The sequence below is a fragment of the Rattus rattus genome, chromosome 10 (genome assembly GCF_011064425.1).
Source record: "Rattus rattus isolate New Zealand chromosome 10, Rrattus_CSIRO_v1, whole genome shotgun sequence".
Taxonomy (NCBI): Eukaryota; Metazoa; Chordata; class Mammalia; order Rodentia; family Muridae; genus Rattus; species Rattus rattus.
Window position 1 is genome coordinate 67,797,103 of NC_046163.1, and position 15,393 is coordinate 67,812,495.

At 50.6% G+C, this 15,393-nt stretch overlaps 1 protein-coding gene across 1 annotated transcript in view; it reads left to right on the forward strand.

The window, feature by feature from the left end:
• The first annotated feature begins 506 nt into the window (after positions 1-506).
• The window catches only part of Ptpn14 (protein tyrosine phosphatase non-receptor type 14), a 144,459-nt gene continuing 129,572 nt past the window's right edge, over positions 507-15,393 (forward strand). Inside the window, exon 1 of the mRNA XM_032915621.1 lies at positions 507-573. The gene's annotated coding sequence lies outside the window, so the exon portion shown is untranslated. The remainder of the gene's footprint in view (positions 574-15,393) is intronic.

The window sequence follows — 15,393 nt, forward strand, 5'->3', positions numbered from 1 at the left end:
CCCCGAGGCTGGCGCGCGCCCTCCCCGGACGCATTCCTGGCCCGCCCAGCAAGCGCCCCGCGCACTCCCCGCCTCCCGGCCCCCAGCGCTGCAGAGCCGAGCCCCGGGCGGGGGAGCGCGGCAAGCGGCGCCTGCTCGTCCCCTCCCACCCGGCCCCTTCCTCCGCCCTCCCGGCCGCTCGCGCTTCCTGGCGCTCCGGCTCTCCCGAGGCTCAAGTTCTGCACAACTTCTCCCCGCTGCCCAGCGCCTCGGCCGCGGGCCCGGCCAGCTAGCTGCGCTCCTCCGCTCAGCCGACTCGTCCATAGGGCAGGTCCTCGTGGAGCATCTGGTGCCAAGTGGCCGCTGGCGGTCCCTCTCTGCGCCCCACCTCTCTGATCGCCCCGGTCCCCTCGCGCGGGACGGCGGTGCTCAGGTTCTTGGCCCTTTCTCCTCCCGGGTGCGCCCAGCGCGGCGGCCGCTGCGTAACCCTCCCTGCGCCCCTCCTCTGCCTGCTTCTAGAAGCCAGTGGTGGGGACCTAGACTCGCTGATGGTCAACGTGCGGCACCCGGGTCACTCCCGGGCCATGTAAGCAGGTAAGCTAGCCAGTCGGGAGCAGATACTCCGGCAGAGCCAACTTGGGCTTGCTGCCGCGGACGCCGGAGAGCGCGGTGGGGGCGCCAGGTGGCCGGCCGCCGGGTTCTCTTCGTGTGCGGCGCTCGCTCCTCCAGGATTGAGCTGGAAAGGGAGCGCGGTCTGGGACTCTGGGGTTCAGCCAAAACGTCTCCAATAGCTCCTGTTGTGTTTGCCAGCAGGGGAATACAGCGCAGCGCCCCAAGCGTGCCCTGTGCCTCTGTGGGCACTGAGTTTGTGAGGGGTCCTTGTGCACTCTCTCCAGTGCCCCAGAGGTGATACCAAACTCCCGAGTCTCTTGCTCCAGCTTGGGTGATCGGACAAGCGCGCAGGGAAAAATTGTGTGCATCTCAGACCAGATCTCCAGCTCGAACTTTGCAGGTTCTGAGAGTTAGCAGCCCCTTTCCCACGTGACCCCGCGTCTAGTTTTGAATCTTTGGGAATGGTTTTCCTATCTTTTCTGGAGGAATTGATGTGCGCTGTCACTACCCCCTCCCCTTTGCCCTCCTTCCTTCGGTTTGAGGAGCTTGTGAGATTTTGAGTTTAGTCGGTCCACGGATTAGCTATTACGGGGTCCTACTGGAGGCGAGTTACGTTCAGACTGCTGCTGGATGGTCAGATTCCAAAACAAGTTAATTTCTTGAAATGGATTCCCTCCCTCATTCATTCAACGAACTCAGTGGTGAGTCTAATCCTCTGCCAGGAGATCCCACTACAAGAGTCAGCAGCACCCCGAAGGCAGCCCGTGGGCGGATAGGGACATGTGCTGCAGGAGAGGGGTTCTGTGAGAGTCAGGGAAGGCCAGGTGGTGGAGGAAAGGGGTTACCTTCGTCGAGGGAGGGAATGATGCTCAACTTAGGAGTGGTTGAGGGACTGCATTCCAGAGGAGGAAACAGCTTGGGCAAAGTGAGGGGCGCGGAGGGGGGCGTGCAGAAAGTCTTGGAGAGAGACCCGGTGGCTGGCGGGGCATGTATGGGCAGGTTGGTGCACTGTTGCTGGCATAGTTAGCCCCCACCCCAGCAGAAACGAAACCGGAAGTCTCTTACTCACTTCCCGTGACCAGGAGTAGCTTCCAAGGATCAAAAGCTTTCCCTTTGGACGTGTTTCCTCTATTGATGTGTCTCCCACACGGTTCTGGGGGGGGGGGTGACAGGTGTTTGTCATTAATTGACCGGTCCTTGGTTCTGTCAAAGTATCCCAGTGAGGACCACCCCATCTCCCTACAGAACCTTGTCCTGAGGGAGCTTTTGACATTTGTATCTTAGAATCGGTTTGGTTTTGTTTCCCCTTTGGTGCTGGGGACAGAACCTGGTCAGGGCCTTTGCTCACCGGGCAAGTGTTCTTCCCTTTCCCAGGTCCCTAACAGCTTTCTTCCCTAACGGCCGCCTTACCTGTGTGAATGTGTGGCTGGCATGTGGAGAATCAGTTCAAGGATGTTGCTCTGTGTCTCAGAATCACTGCCTTTAAAAAGTAGTTTCCGGGGGTTGGGGATTTAGCTCAGTGGTAGCGCAAGGCCCTGGGTTCGGTCCTCAGCTCCGGAAAAAAAAAAGTAGTTTCCACAATGTCTTGAGGATTTCTTTCCTTTCTCTGAACCTGTGGAAACCGAAATCTCCCATCCCTGTAATGCAGGGTCCAGCACATCCTGCCGGAAAAAGCTCCTCGGTGCAGGAGAGGTTGTCCAGTCACCTCTATGAGGGACTTCACTGGGTTGAAGTGTATATGCCTAGTGGTTGCTCCTGGCCAAGACACCAGATCTCCAGCCTTCAGGTGTCTTAAGCTGGTACGTAGAAGTGGCTCCTTGCAACTTGAGGGTGTTTATTCAAGGTTCTCTCCCAGCCCATCTTTGATCTCAAGAGCAAGCATTTCCGTGATGGGAGATCTGGAATGTGTGTGGGACCTGCATGAGGAAAGTGTGTACCAAGAGGCCGTGGCTTCTCCTCACCGATTGGTCCTAGGTCTCCTCCGGGATCTCCTCCTTGGTTTGTGCCAACTCACAGCACCGCAGTTATTCACGTTTGTGTGTGTGGTATGATCCACGGTCAGTTGAAAGAGAATCGCCTAAGGGAGACTTTTAATATTGGCACAGCACAGAGAATTCAGAGGAAATCAGAGTTTTCAGAAGAGCAGAAGTCTAGGACTGTGAGGATTTCCCCAGCATGTGCTTTCTGACTGAATTATGTTCCTGCCCGTCAGGGATACAAATATTGACCTCTTCCTAGCAAATTGAGCTCACCTGGGTTCCAGCGGTCTTGTCTGTTTCTTGAAAAAGAATTTGGACACATTCTTGCTTTTGAACTTTTCATTGCTTGGTTACCTAGTGCTGTGTGGGTTTCAGATCCATCCCGAGCCTCGGAATTTTGTTAGGCACTTGGTTGGAGGTAGGGCAGGAGGAGAGATAAGATGAAATACTTAATTAGCCAATTAAGGACGGAGGGAAACAGACACCAACGCTTCAGCAGGGAGGAAGTTAGTGTCTGAAATGAGCTTTTTGATCTCCCAGACTGATTAAATGGATTTAATTTTGCCCTCCTCCTAGGGAAGGTTGATTGAATGGTCCCAGGGGTGGGCGGGGCCAGTAGCTACAACTTTGTAGTGTGTGTGTGTGTATGTGTGTGTGTGTGTGTGTTTGTGTGTGTGTGTGTGTGTGTGTGTTTGGGAGAGTGAAATACAGCTAGACTTGAATTCCAACTCTGCCACTTGCAATTTCTTTCACATTTATTTACTTTGCGTGTGTGTATATGTGTGGGCATGCTTGTGGAAGTGACATTTGGTTCTCTTTTCCCGCTCTGTGGGTCCCAGGGATCAAACTCGAATTGTCAGGTTTGGTGGCCAGCATTTTCTGGCCCTGCATAGCTCTGCTGTTTTTCACAAGTGTGATGGTGGGCTGACTTCATAGCCTTTCTGACCGTCTGTTTCTTCACCTACAAGGTGGAGCCAGGCAGCTATGGCTTCCCAGAGCATCTATGAGACTTCCGTGTGACGCTGTATAATGTACTGCCTGTCAGGAGGGTGTTTGTGTGTTGGCGGCCTCGTATGTGGCCGTGAATGCGTTCTTTGTTACTCAGCAGACTGGATTCACATGTGTACCAACATACACATAAAGCTTTGTCCTTGACTTTATTTTAGGCTATTGGCTCACAGCAAACATGTCGGGCTGGCAGCTGCATGTGGCCCTTCATTCTGAAGGCCGTCCGTAGTACCCCAGGCAGTAGGGAAGTTGGTCAGGAAGAAGGCAGAGAAAAGAATTCCTTTGCTGGTCCACTGTTCTCTGGGACAAGGAACCTAGTGTGTTGTGCTGGGTCTTTGCATTCTGAATGCCGAGATCAGGGTTAGTTAAAGGATGTTGGGATCACTGCCCATCTCGAGGAAGGGTGCAGAAGTGAGCTGCTCAGGAAGGCCGTCCCCAGCAGCCTTGATTTCCTTCTCTGAAGCCCCAACACAGAGTCTGCTAGTGGTAGGACAAGGCCAGCCAGCCGCAGGTGGTTAAATTTCGATGTTGCCTTTCATTCAAGAAACCCGAAGTATTTGACAAACATTTACTCACTGATCTCCCTATCCACCTCCTGGGAGGGAACGGGCGAAGAAAGGGAATCAGGCATCCTCATGGGTACGTGTGTCCTCAGAGCAGTGACCACAGTGACTTGGGCAGATTTCCCACCTGCAGAACTGCATGCTGGGAGGGTCACAAGGTCAAAGCCTAGAAAAATGCAAGCTTGACCAAGATTCTTGTATTTGGGAAGAGAAAGGAAATTGAATCTGCCTGGACCTGCAGTGCCTTTGACATACATTGCATGCAAGCTATGAAAACAAATACTCCTGGAGCCATTTATAATTCTGAATTAAAGGATGCTACGTGAAGACTGCGTGCACATGCACGGCGAGGGCGGCTGGGTCCGAGTTGGGCTATAAATGACTTATCGATCTGCATTTTGCTGCCTTGTCTCTCCTTTCTCTTTTTTTTTTGGGAGGTTATGGGGTGGGGCAAGGCTTTCTCTGTGTAGCCCAGGAACTCAAAGAGATCTGCCTCTATACATGCCTCCAGAGGGCTAGTATTACACCGTGCTGGATTCTTTCCGGTTTTTTTTTTTCCTTGTGGTTCTGTGTTTTATTTATTTATTTTTAAAGAATTACACACAGACACACAGACACACATACACAGACACACAGACACACACATAGACACACATACATATATACACACAGACACACAGACACATACACACAGACACACAGACACATACACACACAGACACACAGACACACATACACATACACACACAGACACACAGACACACATACACACACATATACACACACACACACACAGACACATACACACAGACACACAGACACACATACACAGAGACACATACACACAGACACACACAGACACACCTACACAGAGATACACACACACAGACACACATACACACAGACACACAGACACAGACACACATGCACAGACTTACACACACACACACATACATACACACACGCACACATACACACACATGCACACACATACACATACACATATACACACAGACACACATAGAAATACAGACACACACACACACACACACACACACACACACACAGTAGCTGTCTTCAGACACACCAGAAAAGGGCATTGGATCCCATTACAGATGGTTGTGAGTCACCATGTGGTTGCTGGGAATTGAACTCAGGACCGGTGGAAGAGCAGCCAGTGCTCTTAACCGCCAAGTGGTCTCTCCAGCCCCAGTTCTGTGTTTCTTACTTTCTTTTTCTGCTGTGTTTTATTTGCCACAACCGTTGGTTCATCAGCCTGACGCATAACGTTTGATAGGTGGCCATGTAGCTTCATCCTCAGGCTACTGCATTCCACCCAGATCAAGATTGCATCCCAAGCTCCCTCCCTCAGGCCAACCCAGGGGACCTTTGTGCTTTTGTCAGAGATCCTGTAGAGTAGCTGGCCATTCCACAAATGTTACTGTCCGCCTGTAGGAAGAAAGGATTCCGGCGAGGAAAAAAACAAAAACGGAAAGGGGCAGGGTGGTGGTGGTCTAGCCTCTGACAGTCAGGAAATTACCATTTCGGGGTGGTGGAGGATGGCTCAGTGCTGAAGAACATTTGCTGGGCTCGCGGAGGACCTGGGTATGGTTCTTGGTACTCACTCACGGCTGGTGGCTCACGGCTGTGAACGCCAGCTTCCGGGGATCGGACACCCTCTTCTGGCCTCTGTGGCGCCCCCATCGAGATGAGCAGGTACACATGTACTCATGTAAGTAAACTAAATGGTAAAAGATGCCTTTGAATCCGTAATGTGTGAGATTTTAGTGTGTATTCTAGACTTAGCCTTTCGGGGGGACCACTGCCTAGAGATCTAACTTGCAATGGTTCACAACCGGTGGGCCGTGACCTATTCCTGGGGGTCAAATGACCCTTTCTCAGGAGTCGCCTGAGATCGCAGGAGAACACAGATATTTTCATTATGATTCATAACAGTGGCGAAGTGACAGCTGTGAAGTAGCAACAAAACTAATTTTGTGGTTGGGGGTCAGCACAGCACGAGGGCCCGTGTTAGACGGTGGCAGCATTGGGAAGGTTGAGGACCACTGTGTTACAGGATTTTAGCTCACAGGGAAGTGCTGTTCATTGCTGACAACTATCAGGCGTTCCTCAGCTACGGTCTAAGCCATGGTCTATGTGAAGGTGTTTAACTTATACAGAGTATATTTTGACTGACAAAAACTGAATTTCCACGTTGGGAGTTCCTTCTGGCTTTTCGTTTTTTTGTTTTTGTTCTCATATCTCTTTCCTCCAAAGAGTTGGGTGTTAGCCGAGGCAATAAGTCTGAAACCCTAGACCGCGCTAGCCAGCCGGGGCTTCTGAGAACATGGGTATCCCGAGCCGTCCCCTGTTCTGCATAGCCTTGGGTAGGCTTGGGAATTTCCTTCTTCAGGTAGCACCTACACCCTGCTTCTCTCTTGCCTCTTTCCCCGAGAGCAACTGCTGTCTTGAGAATGACTGAGCGAGATGCCTTGTCCTGGTCTAGCCTGATCCAGCCTGGTGCAGCCTTGCCTGGTCCTCAGGCTTGCTTGGGGGGCTCTTACCTGTTCACTAAGTCGTTTGGATTGTTTTGCCCGGTTACTGTTCAGAGGCTCGGTGCTCCTCAGTGGTCACTCATTCCCCGCCCACCGAGGGCCAGCTGTGGACTTGATGTTTCATCTGCTCGGCTGTCATTTCCTGTTCAGACCCCTGCGCTTGCCCCCACTTGGTCTGCCCAGCACCATCCGTCCAGTGCTTTATCTCTCTGTGCCCAGCAGATCTCCCTCGCCTGTCTCAATGGAGCCCCTTGGCACTTCTTCATCTCTGGTCCTGGCCACACCCCCTTCTTCTGACGCAGCTGCTCCAGGCGGGCACTTGGGGTGCTCTCCAGTCTCTTTTTAAGTCAGTTTTGTTGTTTTGGTTTTTTAACATGCAGAAATGGGTTTCACTGTGACTTTTTTTGTGCATTTATCGTTGTCTATCAGCATCATCACCATCACCACCATCACCACCACCACCACCACCATCATCATCATCCTTTGTGTGCTTGTCTGTCTCCCTGTGCACCATTCTCAGCTCTGGAATGAACCCTTTCTCACCCCCTGAGTAACAGAGCTGCAGTTATTCACTGTGGCCTTTGAGGACTCTGTGGCTTCCGCCCGGCTCACTGTTCCCTTCATTGCTGAGGCCCAGGTTTGTCCTGAGACTAAGGCCTGTCCTGCACATACTCTTCAACTGCTCCTTAGGAACTACAACAGAGGGTTTAAAGGACATAATTAAACATGTTTATTTAAATTACACACTGCACTCCCCATCCCCCACCCTCTCTCTACACTGCACTCCCCATCCCCCACCCTCTCTCCACACTGCACTCCCCATCCCCCACCCCTTTCCACACTGCATTCCCCATCCCCCATTCTTTCTTTCACACTGCACTCCCCATCCCCCACCCTCTCTCCCACTGCACTCCCCATCCCCTACCCTCTCTCCACACTGCACTCCCCATCCCCTACCCTCTCTCCACACTGCACTCCCCATCCCCCACCCTCTCTCCACACTGCACTCCCCATCCCCCACCCTCTCTCCACACTGCACTCCCCATCCCCCACCCTCTCTCCACACTGCACTCCCATCCTCCCCTGGTATTGCTTCCCTTCTTTATAACATCCCCACCCACAGTCCCCTGTCCCCTGTCTGTCTGCCACCCCTCATTCTCAGATAAGTCCACCTTCCCTGCCACTGCTCCCCAAGGCCCCCTAGCCCCTCCCTATAAACTCCCTATAAACTGGGGTGGTGGGAGTGGGAGTGCAACCACAGGGTGGCTCAACAACCATCTGTAATGGGATCTGCTGCCTCTTCTGGTATGCAGGTGTACATGCAGGTAGAGCACTTGTACGTAAAATAATTAAATAAACCTTTACAAATTAAAATAAAAAATTACAAACTCAGTGAGCGATATCCTACTGTTTGAAATGTAGACTTGAGGGTTAGGAGTGCGTCCTGCTTTGGAATTTATTACTTATCCTCTAAGGAACAATGGCCCAGGGGAAGACATTTGTTAATGATTATATATGGGTAAAACTTTAAAAACATTTTAAAAGTTTATTTTATTTTATTTTACTTTATTTCATGTTTCTCAGTGTTTTGCCTGTGTGTTTGTATGTCTACCATATACATGCCAGGTGCCCACGGAGATCAGAACTCCAGTAAGAACTGGCGTTGCAGAAGGCGTGAGCCACCATAGGGGTGTTAGGAATAGAACCCAGGTTCTCTTCAAGAGCAGCCAGTGCTCTAACCCCCCGAGCCATCCTTTAAGCCCCCAGTTTAAAAATTTAAACAGATATCAGTGTTCTTATATACCTTTTATTCCTTCAGGCGTGGAAACTAATCACACCTCTAAGATATCTAATATGATGTTATTGATAATGATGTTATTCTTTGCATGTTGGTGTCTGTGTGTGCACTTGTGTGTGTATGCGTGTGTGCATGCGTGCATACATGCGTGAGCGTCCTCTTTTTTTTTTTTTTTTTTTTCGGAGCTGGGGACCGAACCCAGGGCCTTGCGCTTGCTAGGCAAGCACTCTACCACTGAGCTAAATCCCCAACCCCGTGAGCGTCCTCTTGTGTATTTCCTGGGAGGCCCAAGGTTCTGTGGGAACTTTTCCTCAATTTCTCATCAGCTGGTGTGTTCAAGCAGGGATACTCAGCTGAATCCAGAGCTCGATAGTCTAGCTAAATCATCTTGCTCCAGGGCTCCCAAGCCTGCCTTTGAGGTGCTGAGATTAGATGACTGGACACCACCTGGCATTTACCTGGTTTCTGAGGGTCTGATCTCAGGGCCTCATGCTTGCTGGGCAAATGCCTTATCAACTTCCAGCCCTAATGGTCTGGTCCCTAACGTTCTGCCTTTGCCTGGATTCTTCAGAAGCATGACTCTGGCCTCTCATTTTCAATCCTTGAAGTCTGAAGAGCTGTGGATGTTGCAGACTGAATAGCTGTGGATGTCATAGACTCGTGTGGCTTAGGAATGTTCGAGGATCAGGCCCAGCTGAGGTGTTTTTGCATTTGAGCTCTGCAGCCCCCACGTCCTTTCTGCTCATCATTGTCTTGTGCCTCACCTGAGGAGGAAAGGGCCCTGGCACCCTTCGGCGAGCAGCTCTGCATTCCTGCTCTGTGTGTATGTATTTGGAGGTACATGTATATGTGCATGTGTGTGGAAATCCCAGGAAAATCTTGGCTGCCGCTCTTAGGCACAGTCTACTTTTTGTAGAGACAGGGTCTCTCTTCTAGTCTTGGCTGGCCCAGAACTGGCTCTGTAGACCAGGCTGACCTCAAATAACAGAATCTGCCTGTCTCTGCCCACTGAGTGCTGGGGTTAAAGGTGTGTGTAACCGAACCCGGTTATTAGTTAGTTTTAACGAAAGAGGGACAGGCTTTGTCATTCTGCTTATAACCAAGGCAGCTTGCTTTACTTACAGAACTGAAGTAGGTGGTGATGACGATCTCGGACTTGTCCCCAGATCACGAGATTGGTTCTTGCTGCTGTATCCGTCCCCAGGGCAAAAGGGTGAAAGGAGATTCTGCGCTCATGAAAGTGATTTGTCACGAGTGACCTACAGACGTCAGCTCGCTGTATCAGGTCCTCCGAACACACCCTCAGATAGACCCCCGAGGGCTTCAGATTTATATCCCACTGTGCCTGGGCTTCTGTGAGGCAGCAGGTGTTTCCTGAGCTGACTCAATATTTCCCATGCTGTTTCCTCCATCCTGCACACTGACACCCCCTGCACCTGCCCAGACCATCCCCTGGGACCCTCAAACGCCACTTTCCCTGGACCGGCTGGTGCATCACTTTCCCTGAGCTGGGTCAGACCTTCCTGCCCTTGTGTCCTCGGCTTTCACCCCCTGATGATTCAGGTTCACAGGCTCTCATGCCTCTCTGTATCCGCCTCTCAGCTGCCTGGGAACTGCCCCGTGCTTCAGTAGTTCACAATATGGCCTCCGCTTCTGCTGTTGGTCACTTGTAGTTAGCGGTTCCCCAGACCTGCCCATGCCAGACCCTGCATTCTGACCCAGATGATGGTTATCACGGTGTCCTGTTGTGTTTCATAGGCTGCTGCCCTGCTGCCCCGCTGCCCCGCTGCCGTGGCTGCTCACGGTTTTACACCACAGAGCCTTTCTGAGCCAGTTCTCATACTCTCACTCGTCTACTTAGGACCTTTCTTGCTGTGTGATGTTTCTTTGGGATCCTGTGGATTGATGTCAGTATGCAGGTGAGGGCAGGCACAAGGTAAGGCAAGGTCTGTGACTGGGCAGTGAAAAAGTAAGGCGGGTGCAGAGATTTGGAGAGAGGAGAAGGGAGAGGAACCAAGACGGAGGCAGAGAAGGACGACACAGATCTGGGGCTTTAATTAGCCACTGGTAGCTATGAAATCGTATAAGGGATGGGTTTTTTTTCTTTTCTTTATTAACTTGAGTATTGCTTATTTACATTTCGAGTGTTATTCCCTTTCCCGGTTTCCGGGCAAACATCCCCTTCCCCCCTCCCCTTCTTTATGGATGTTCCCCTCCCCATCCTCCCCCCATTGCCGCCCTCCCCCCAACAATCACGTTCACTGGGGGTTCAGTCTTGGCAGGACCATGGGCTTCCCCTTCCACTGGTGCTCTTACTAGGATATTCATTGCTACCTATGAGGTTGGAGCCCAGGGTCAGTCCATGTATAGTCTTTGGGTAGTGGCTTAGTTCCTGGAAGCTCTGGTTGGTTGGCATTGTTGTTCATATGGTGTCTCGAGCCCCTTCAAGCTCTTCCAGTCCTTTCTCTGATTCCTTCAACGTGGGGTCCCGTTCTCAGTTCAGTGGATTGCCGCTGGCATTCGCCTATGTATTTGCTGTATTCTGGCTGTGTCTCTCAGGAGAGATCTACATCCGGCTCCTAAGGGATGGATTTTTACAGGATGATTTGTCTTATCTAGGTGGGCAGTTTGTATCTGTACCAACTGGCTCTAGGTTTATCGTGTGGGCATTTTGTGGAGTGAAATTTTACTGATAGAAATCTGATCAATAAATGACAAGTTTCTAGAGTTTTGATTTTACCGGGTTGCTGGGAACGTGAGTAGAGTCCTGGGCAGAGAGCCGTGAGATAGGCAGTCTCTGATGGGGCTAGCCATGGAGGCAGAGAGCGGCCCAGAGAGTAGCCAGCAGTGTTATTGGGATGGAAATTGGTAATTCGGTGAGTCGGGTGGAGACATTTAGAGAACTCTGGGCAGAGAGTCCGCCGAAAAAATGACAATACTGCTGACGCCACGTGGTCCGCCACACCCGTGAGGTGGAGTTTCATTATTTAATATTGACCCCTTCAGATCCAGGTTTATAGATACACACAAGGATGCGTGTCAAGCATGGCGGGTGTGTGCAGTGAGCATCAGTACAAGTGTTTTGTTTCCTAAGTAGATAGGTCATGTTACACACGTCCCAGGAGCCCAGGGGATTGGCTCAGTGAGTAAAATGCTTGCTGCACGAACAGAAGAATCTGAGTTTGACTCCCCAGCACCCACAGTTAAAGCCAGACTCGTTAATGTGCACTGGTAACCGAATGCTGGGAGTGTGGCACGGAGACAGGAAGGTCCCTAGGGCTCTCTGGCAGTCAGTCTAGATTTCGACTTAAAAATAAGGTGGAGGGGCTGGAGAGATGGCTCAGCGGTTAAAAGCACTGACTGCTCTTCTAGAGGACCTGAGTTCAATTCCCAGCACCGCATGGTGACTCAAAACCATCTGTAATGGAATCTGATGCCTGCTTCTGGTGTGTCTGAATACGGTGTCAGTGTACTCACATACATTAAATAAAACTTCTAAAAAATAAGGTGGAGAAAGAGATCTAATGTTAATCTTGCCTTTATAGGCAAGTGTACACATGCATGTATTGGGTACCTGCATGCGTGAGCATACATACAAACAGGCACTTGGAGCCTACACTCACATACGTACACACTAGATTGCTTTGGTTACACACACTAGCTGGCAGAGAGATCCAGGCTCTGCTCAGCAATTGATCCCTTGTGGCTGGTCTGGCTGGCCTCAGCACCCTGGTTAAGTGTCACTCCAGACATTTCCTGTGCTTTAAGGGCTGTCGGTTTCACTGGTAATTCTATTGTGACCTTTCTCTTTACATATATTTTTCTCTACTTATTGGATCATGTGTTGATAATCTTTCTTTTCTGGAATAGACACGTGTGTGTGTGTGTGTGTGTGTGTGTGTGTGTGTGTGTGTGTCTGTGTGTGTGTGTGTGTGTGTGTGTGTGTGTGTGTGTGTGTGTGTCTGTGTGTGTGTGTGTGTGGAGTGTGTGTGGGTGTGTCTGTGTGAGTGTGGTGTGTGTGACTATGTGGGTGTGTCTGTGTGGTGTGTGTGTGTCTGTGTGTGTGTGTGTGTGTGTGTGTGTGTGTGAGTCTGTGTGTGTGTGTAGTGTGTGTGAGTGTGTGTGTGTGATGTGTGTGTGTGTGTGTGTGTGTGTGTGTGTGTGTGTGTGTGTGTGTGTGTGTGTGTGTGTGTGTGTGTGTGTGTGTGTGTGTGTGTGTGTGTGTGTGTGTGTGTGTGTGTGTGTGTGTGTGTGTGTGTGTGTGTGTGTGTGTGTGTGTCTGTGTGTGTGTGTGTGTGTGTGTGTGTGTGTGTGTGTGTGTGTGTGTGTGTGTGTGTGTGTGTGTGTGTGTGTGTGTGTGTGTGTGTGTGTAAGTGTGTGTGTGTGTGTGTGTGTGTGTGTGTGTGTGTGTGTGTGTGTGGCAGTGTGTGTGTGTTGTGTGTGTGTGTCTGTGTGTGTGTGGGTGTGTCTGTGTGTGTGTGTGTGTGTGTGTGTGTGTCTGTGTGTGTGTCTGTGTGTGTCTGTGTGTGTGTGTGTGTGTGTGTGTGTGTGTGTGTGTGTGAGAGAGAGAGATTTATTAGGTCACTTACAGGTTTGGTACAGCTAGTCCAACAATGGCTGTCTACCAGTTGGAAGTTCAAGAATCCAGTAGCTGTTCAGTCCACGAGGCTGGATGTCTCAGCTGGTCTTTAGCATATGCCCGGATCCTGAGGAAGTAGGCTGTAAACGCCAGTGAAGAGCGAAAGCAGGCAGGCAAGAGAAGCAGCTTCCTTCTTTCATGTCTTTTAGATGAGCTACTAACATAAGGTATGGCCCAGATGAAAGGTAGATCTTCTCACCTCAAAAGATCTGGATTAAAAGTGGTTCTTCCCACTTCAGATGATTTAAATAATAATAATAATAATAATAATAATAATAATAATAATAATAATACTCCCTCACAGGTGTACCCAGCTGCTTGTGTTTCAGTTAATTCCAGATGTAGTCAGGTTGACAACCGAGAATAGCATTAACCTGTGTTGAGTCTGAAAGCATTGCTTAGCCGTCCGGCTTCCCTGGCCCTCTTCCCTCCCACACCGTGGAGTACCTTTGAGCTTGGAGTACACCCGGCCCAGGACACTCCAGTGCTACGCAGTGGCTGTGTCACCTGTGCTCCTTGCTCTGGAATGGAGAAGTGGGAGCTCCTTCATGGCCTCCCGGCTTCAGTTTGTTCTGAGTGCTAGTGGTCAGAATGGAGGGGATGGTGGTGTATTAACTTTCATGTTGACAGCAGGGTCAGTGGGGACAGTTCAAGCAAAGAGATTTCATCCAAGCCTCTGGGAAGCCGTTAGCATTTTCTCTGGGGTGGGAAGATGGAGGTCCTTAGGGTATCTTACTCTCAGTGTTCTAGAATGCCTGCTCATGACGGAGGTCATGTTCCTAGGAGCCCTCTCCAGCAATGGAGCTTCGGTGAAGCTTGGGGCGCTGAGCTGGGACACATGTACAGTGGAAAGCAGGTGTAGGTGATAAGAAGCAGGTTCGATGGCACTTGAGACACCCTGCAGAGCCACTTGGCACTTACACGTGCAAGGACTCGTCTAGCACTCTAAGTGCGTTGTTTCCTTGATCTCCACCTTGCCCTGTGAACTCCGGATATCACCCGGGCAGTTTGACAACGGCTTAGAGAGGCGAAGTGACCTTCGAAGAAAGTGCAAACGCTATACAAACACCGGTTCTGTGTAAGTCACTCGGTACAGATGCTAGTCGAGGAGGTGAGTGGGGATCTGGGCAGGAATCCAGAGCTTGAGTTTGTAGACACCAATGAAGGAGGTTTCTGAGTTAAAGGGACCGGTATCAGAGTAGGTAGGATAACTTCTGTCGCCGTAAAAGGTTAGGGTTTTGGACTCCACGTGGTGTGCATTGACTATTGTTACAAGGAATGGTGGGCTAACAGGGGTCTGAAGGGTGTGAATGCCAAAGTCCTGATGGGTACTGTGAGTGATAGCGTGTGTTTAAAGCGGCAAAGTGAAGGGGTGAAACAAAATGTACCTAATGGCTCTCAAGGGTCGAAGAGAAACCGTTATGTAGAACCATTCGCCTTAGCTTTTTATTCACGGGCTGACTGTCAGGGACACCGTGACAAAGTGCTGTTGCCTGCACTAGACTAATCTAGATTAATCTAGATCTGCAACTTGGATTAAGGGAGGACAGTAGTGCAGGGATCGGCATACCTGAAAACAAGCCACCATCTGCACAGGTTCAGCTGGGGTCCCTTCATGAGACCCCTGAGGCTTTCTAGTTGATGTTCCCTCCTAGGAGGTGTGGGAAGGCTCACTGAGCATCACCTCCTGCAATTTCCAGCCTGCTGTTGGCCAGTCTGCTGCCCTAATTGCACATGGCCCTATCTCAGGAAGTGCCAGAGTATTCAGATGTCTAGAAGGTTAAACTCATCAGTGCAGCCACTGAGACGTTCTCCCCATCCCGGGGTAACACTTTCCAGGTACAGTTATTTTGGGGTTGCTTGTGCTCTGTAAATAAGCCCAGTGCACTGTACTGGTTGCCCCGGTTGGATGCTGGTGGAGTTATTCTCTGGTTTATCGCTGGTGTTTTTTTGTTCGTTTTTTTTTTTTTAAGGGAGAGGCAGATGTTTGTGTCTCCCTAGGGTATGAGTTCTTAGCATGATCAGCAGGATTATGACAAAAATGAAGGATGAGACTGGCAACCAAGGCTGAACTGACTAGGGAGGAACCCCAGTGTTCGTCCTTACTCACGAGGGGTGCCTCCTGGCTATGGTGGTTGTTGGTGGTTCTTATAATGGGTAGTGAGATGTGTAACAGGCTGAACTCCTGGGAGGTAGAGCAGCTTGGCTGTGGATGGGAGATCCATGGGTAGCCATTTCTTTTTCTGGTATGGAGTGGCAT